Here is a 6555-nt window from a genome sequence, read left to right as displayed (position 1 = left end):
CACAAACCGTGAGATCATGAACTGAGCTGAAATCAAGAGTCGGACGCCTAACCGGCTGAGCCACCCAGGAGCCCCTGAATAATTTTTTTTTCAACGTTTATTTATTTTTGGGACAGAGAGAGACAGAGCATGAACGGGGGAGGGGCAGAGAGAGAGGGAGACACAGAATCGGAAACAGGCTCCAGGCTCTGAGCCATCAGCCCAGAGCCTGACGCGGGGCTCGAACTCACGGACCGCGAGATCGTGACCTGGCTGAAGTCGGACGCTTAACCGACTGTGCCACCCAGGCGCCCCTGAATAATTTTTTAATAGAAGTATGGTTTGAGTAACAGTGGGACATGCTCACACTAAAAAGTATTTATTTGCTGTGTACCTGAAATTCATATGTGACTGGGTTGTCCTGTATTTCTATTTGCTCTAATCTGGTGACCCCAGCATCAGCTTTTTACAAAGCTCACGGTGATATAGGGCCCTCACTGCCTCCCTACTTTCGTCTGTTCCCCCGCGCCCCGCCCCCCCCCAGCTCTCTCCTCTGGCCTTTTCCTTGAAAGTGTCAAGCACATTCCCCCTTGAACACCTTTGCAGTTGCTGGCTTCCTCTCACTTCCAATGTCCCCAGCAAGCCTCCCTGACCACTGTGATAGCATCCCCTCCGTCAGTGCCCTTCACCCTGCTTCCCTTTTTCTTGATAACACCGCTCCCTGGCAGATTATCTATTTGTTATTCCTGTCCGTCTCGCCTCTCCCCCATAAACTAGAATGCAAACGCCATGTCTTTGCTGGAAATCCTTCGGTTCTTTCCCTGGCTGTATCTGCAATGGCTAGAACCTCACCAACTTTCAGTAAATTCTGGTTGAAGTAGGTAGTGGGTATGAGAAGGCGTCTCCTTCCAGCACAACCCCCTAAACATTCCTTTGGGAGGAGCTGATAGAGGCCGTCTTAGTAGAAACGATGTTTACCGAGAGTAATGGCTTATTTTTTCTGAGCGTGTCTTGCATGCTACTGTTCAAAGCACTTTCCCTTTATTTTCTTATCGAATCCTTATCGATAAATAAAATCGATGTTTTATTTTATATTTTTTTAAACTGAGTTGAATCCTCAGCAGGATTTTTTTTTTTAAGTTTATTTATTTTTGAGACAGAGAGAGACAGAGCATGAATGGGGGAGGGTCAGAGAAAGAGGGAGACACAGAATCGGAAGCAGGCTCCAGGCTCTGAGCCATCAGCCCAGAGCCCGACGCGGGGCTCGAACTCATGGACCGCGAGATCGTGACCTGGCCTGAAGTCGGATGCTTAACCGACTGAGCCACCCAGGTGCCCCTAAAATCAATATTTTAAATAAAATATCGATAAAAAATCCTTTATTTTCTTATCGAATCTTACAACAATCCTTGTAGGTGTGGAGGCCATAATTATCCTCAGTTTACAGATGAGGAAAGTAAATTCTTCAGTGCACAACACCAAACCTCGACACTTTCAAAAGCCTATGCCAGAGGGGTAAACATCTTTTCTCCACCTTTCCTACCTGTAGCCTTGGTTATGGGTTAGGTCCTGTGTGCTGTTCCGCGGGGGTGGCTGGGGTGAGAATGGTTAAGTGGGCATGGCTGTAACTGAATCCAGTGTCCAGAGTCAAGAGTGTTCAACAAAGGGTCTCTAAGCAAATTCGAGACCGGGCAAAACCACTGTGTGGAGTGGTGCCTGGTCCAGCATCGTTCCACACAATCTTGCTGGAAGGGGCCACCAGACGTTGAGCAAAGGGGGGGCTGCCTGAAGCTTTTCTGTTGGCGTCCGCTTCCATATGGTTATTACTATTCCATCTTGCACAAAACCCGCATGATCATGTATAAGCCCCTAAGCCCCTGAAGAGTGCACACCATTGACCCATTTGACCCTCACAAGAGCCCTGTAGGTAGGTAGAGCAGCTCTTCTTAATGATTACTGGCCAGTGGGGCAATGAGGAGCTGGAAGCATAGAGCATTCCACAAGGGGCATGAGTCAACGGCTCTGCCCTGGAAGCTGGTCTCTGACCCTGTCCAGTGCCTTTTCCATTCATGGTATTGAGCTGTCTTCACCAGGAGAAAGAGCTTTGTGGCAATTCTGGCTTTGGCTTTGGCTCCGGCACTCATTAGCTCTACAGCTTCTGCACAGCCTGGACCTGATCCTCAGTTTCCTGTCCTGTAGAATGGGTATGATGAGAATTCACAAGGTTGCCAGAGGAATAAAGAGCCATTCTTGCATTCATTAAATTCTGGACACCTACCAAGTGCCCAGCACAGTCCCCGAGGCTGGGCACACGGCAGAGGACAAGGTAGCCGAGACCCCCTACACTCAGCGTTCTTAAGTTCTAGTGGGGATGATGACAGATTGTCAAATAAACAGGAAAATAAATTAATCCCATACAGTGGTAAGTACTACCATTAAAAGAGAACAGAAGCGGCACCTGATATGTGATTCTCTGTGCTCAGAACAGTACCTGGCACACAGTAGGTGCTCAGTAAATATTTGTTCAATGACTGAATGTGGCTGGTGGTCAGGGAAGACTCACAGAACCTCCCTGAGTGGAAAGCTAGAAACAGACGCAGGAAAAGGCAGGTCTCCGGGCAGAGCGCCAGGCACAGAAACCCCAAACGGAAAGACCCCGTGACTGGCCCAAACTTAGCGTTAGACAAACCGAAAGAATCACACAGGCCATCGCTATGTCAATACTCCGTAAATTTCAAAGTGCTGTGTACACATGCAGCAAGGTTGTTTCTGTGGCTGGCTCCTTGATGTCACACGCTTTACTTTTGAAGATGTCCATCCAAGTGCTTTCTGGCCCTCCACTCTGGGACCAAGCCCCAGGCTAGCAGTGTCCGCAAGGTGGAACCTCGAAGGGCCTTCTCTCTGGCCCTGAGGTCCTGCTGTTTCCTGGAAGGCCAACAGACCCACACACCGCGTTTCGCGCTCGGGTTGGCCCGTCACCTCCTGACGCCGGCACCCCTGTCGTGTAGTGGCGACCAAGAGAAAAGGGCTGGGACACTTAGGAGCCTGGGTCCCGGAACGCCGACCCACACACAAGCTCGGGAAGGTCTGCGCAGGCGGCGGCACCACTCGGGCAGGAAGGGCGGGGCCGAGCGGGAGGGGTGGGGCGGGGCCGAGCGTGAAGGGGCGGGGCTGCCGGGAGCTCGTCGCTGAGCCGGCCGCGGAATCGCTCGAGCGGGCGGGGCGGGGCGGGGCGGGGCCGAGCGGGCGGGGGGAACCGGAGGAGTCCTTGCCTTTGCCACCGCTGCCGCCGCCGCCAGGTAAGAAGTACGGGTTCAAGTGGGCCGCGGGTGGAGCTCCCCCACCCCAGGGCCACTCCCCGCGGCTGCCCGCACGAGGGTTGCCTCTGCGTGGCCCGGCCGACCCGGCCCCGCGGGCCTTTGCCCCCCCCCCCCCCCCCCACTCTCCGCCCTCGTGGGCGCCAGGCCTCCCGAGGAGTGGCCTCACACTGCTCCCAGCGTTGACTGCAGGTGTCCAGGCTGCCTAGTTGTTGCTTGGTTTCTTTCAGAAGGGAAAGTGCCTCTAGAAATTACGTAGGGCGACAGATGGAGAAACTGAGGCCGGGCAGAGCACTCAGGCCATTCCCTGCCTCCCGGCTCAAGGCTGTGAGCCCTTAAAGGTTGCCCAGCTCCTCCCTTGGCAAGTGAGGACGCTGCTCTGGTCCTGGGAGAGGAAGGAACTTGCCCAAGGTCACACAGGGTCGCGGGCTTTCCCTTGTCGCAAATGGCCCCTCCACGAACCGGTGAAGAAGGCCTCCGGGCACCCCTGATGTCCTCTCTCCTTGCCCCTGCGGCTTTCTGAGCTCACAGCACACCTTCAAACTGAGAATTCCAAGGTGGGGCTGGGAATTCCTTCTGGAAAAAAGCCCCCAATTACAGATGGGCCATCTTTCTCACCCTGCCACCTGTTGACAGAGTAGGAAAGAAGGACCAGCGCTACTAACTTTTGAGGGGATTTGACCGCTAGGTAAACAGGCTGCGAGAGATGACTTCCCCAAGACAGTACCCCTAGGGAGGAGAACATTTTAAAACCTGGGTTACCTGTGCCGGGCACAGAGACAGAGTAGGCGTTCACCATGTCCTTTCTCTGGAGCCACAGCTGGGAGTACAGCGGGGCTGGACTCTGGGCCTTGACCTGAGACTAGTGCCTAACACGAAGTAGGAGTGAACGTGTTAGTTCTCTTTTCCCTGACTCAGGGTTTATTTCACTGCAGAAAATATGAAACCCCGTTAAGCTTTAGGGCTATCCATTCATTCATTGGACAGATATTAACTGAGCACCGACTGTGTGCCAGTGTGTAATGTTCAGGCACTGAAAATACAGCAGCGAACAAGGCAAGTGCTGCCCTTGGGGAGTATACTACAAAGAATGGAATAAAATCCTGCTCTTGGGGAGTGGGGGGAGGGTTGGGGAGGGCTGAGCAGAGAGGAGAGACCATTGGAATCTTACCAACTGTGAAGTATGTGAAGAGGGCAGAGAGAGACTGAACCTCAGAGCCTCAAACCCTCGTGGGCGTCTATCTAGATGCTCAGCCAGCCTGAGCGTTCTCCCCAACTCCCCAGGGATTTGGTAGGGGGGTGGGAAGGTCAGTGGATAGAGAGCGGTCCAGCCAACCTCAGAGTCCATAAACCTGGCATTGCCACTCTATAGCTGTGATGTGACCCCCCCACCTCTGTGAGCCTGTCATTGTTATTCAGCAGGGGTCATAAAAGTGCATAGCGTTGATGATACCACGTCCGAATGCTTCTCAAATGGTAAATAAAGCATGGTCCAAAGTGTGGCCTGTATCAGAGGCCTTGCCAAGTCAGGTGTAAGCAAAGGTGTATTTATTCAGAGGCTCCGGTGTCCCTGTTGGTAACCTGTTACTGCCCTCAGTAGAGAAATGTAAGAAAGAGGCAGAGGCGGGGGTGGCTGACTTCCAGGCGAGGAGGCTCCCTGCCTGGCTCGAGAAATGGAATGTTTGCAACAGTCAGCATTTCAGCCTTTACAACCCTTGCTGTCACATTCCACACACACGGATTGAGCGCCTTCTCTGCCAGGCACTGTTGTAGGGAGCATCAGGGAAACGACACAAAAGCCACTGCCCGGTGGAGCTTTTTCTGGAGAGACAGACCACAAACAAGTAAACCTGTAATCGATCCATTGTGCATTGGTGACAAGTTTGATAAGGAAGTTACGCAGGGTCTGCTGGGAGGGAGGAGGGGTGGGGCCCGCTCTTTTGCTGAGGAGCCTGGGGGGAGAAGCACTGATGTCCTGAGCATTGTCCACTCTGACCCTGACCCTCCTAGAGGAGGAGACTGGCACTTAAGCAGCTGTTAGACCCGAAAGCAGGTGAGGGGCTGGCCAGAGAAAGCCTGGGGGGGGGGGGGGTGTCCAGAGGCAGCAGGCCCCAGTTCAGCTGCACAAATCCAGGGAGGCTCATGGCAATCCCTGAGCCCCTTTGATAAAGTAGAGAAGAATTTGGAGTTTGAAGTCACACAGGCCTGTGGGGGTGCATCCAGGCATCGCTATTTGCCAGATGTGTGGCCTTCACCTCTATTGGCCTCAGTTTTCTCATATGTAAAATGGGGACAATGATAGTTTCTTCCTCATAAGGCAGTTGTGAGGCTGAATTGGGCTCATGAGAACAAGCTGGCAGGAAATCTTCACTGATTTTAGTATTAAACTGTACTTTTGAAAAAGGACATCTTTTGGACACCGAGAGATCGGCATGAGTTGAGGCCCGAGGTGGGCATCCCAGTGTGGGCTAGAAGCCGCAGATAATGCAGTTTGGCTAAGGCCTGGCTGGAAGAAAGGGACTGGAGGAAAATGAAGATGGAAAGACAGGTTAGGTCTGTCCCAGAAGTGCCTGGACTGGCTGCAAAGCGGGGTGCTAGCCTGTGGTCAGATGGGAACTAGTGAGAGTCATCTAATTTGGTGGCTTTCAATTTGTGTTTGAAATCTTTTGGGCCACGTCAGGACATCAGCTAGACTAAAGAGAGTGGTGCAGCATCATAGCTGAGACGGCTACCTCTGGGCTAAGGCCCGGGTGCATTTAAATCCCACATTAATTGCCCGGTGACCTTAACCTTCACTTCTCACAGCCTCTCTGTCTCTCTCGTAGATTGGAGATACCTACCTTTTAGGGCTGGTTGGGAGGAAATGAAATGATGTGTGCAAGGGGGTGGCACACGGCTAGCACCGTACCGAGAATTTACTGTTACAATTCTTTAAAATTTAATTGTGGGGGCGCCTGGGTGGCTCAGTCGGTTAAGCGGCCGACTTCGGCTCAGGTCATGATCTCGCGGTCCGTGGGTTTGAGCCCCGCGTCGGGCTCTGTGCTGACTGCTCAGAGCCTGGAGCCTGTTTCGGATTCTGTGTCTTCCTCTCTCTCTGACCCTCTCCCATTCATGCTCTGTTTTTCTCTGTCTCAAAAATAAATAAACGTTAAAAAATTTTTTTAAAAAATAAAAAATAAAAAATAAATAAAATTTAATTGTGATAAAATAACATAAAACTTACCATCTTAACCACTTTTAAGCGTGCAGGTCAATAGTG

The 6555-nt window shown here is 52.2% G+C and overlaps 1 protein-coding gene across 5 annotated transcripts in view; it reads left to right on the top strand.

The window, feature by feature from the left end:
* The first annotated feature begins 3169 nt into the window (after positions 1-3169).
* TMCO4 (transmembrane and coiled-coil domains 4) overlaps positions 3170-6555 on the top strand; it is a 93261-nt gene continuing 89875 nt past the window's right edge. For 3 of the 5 annotated variants that reach the window (XM_030325909.1, XM_030325911.1, XM_030325908.1), the window contains exon 1: positions 3216-3278. The gene's annotated coding sequence lies outside the window, so the exon portion shown is untranslated. Of the gene's footprint in view, positions 3279-6555 lie in introns of all 5 variants that reach the window. The other 2 variants (XM_032594204.1, XM_030325912.1) reach the window with 2 other exon arrangements.

Source organism: Lynx canadensis, chromosome C1 (assembly GCF_007474595.2).
Source record: "Lynx canadensis isolate LIC74 chromosome C1, mLynCan4.pri.v2, whole genome shotgun sequence".
Lineage (NCBI taxonomy): Eukaryota > Metazoa > Chordata > Mammalia > Carnivora > Felidae > Lynx > Lynx canadensis.
Note: the sequence above shows the minus strand (reverse complement) of the source record. Positions and strands in the feature narration are given on the sequence as shown.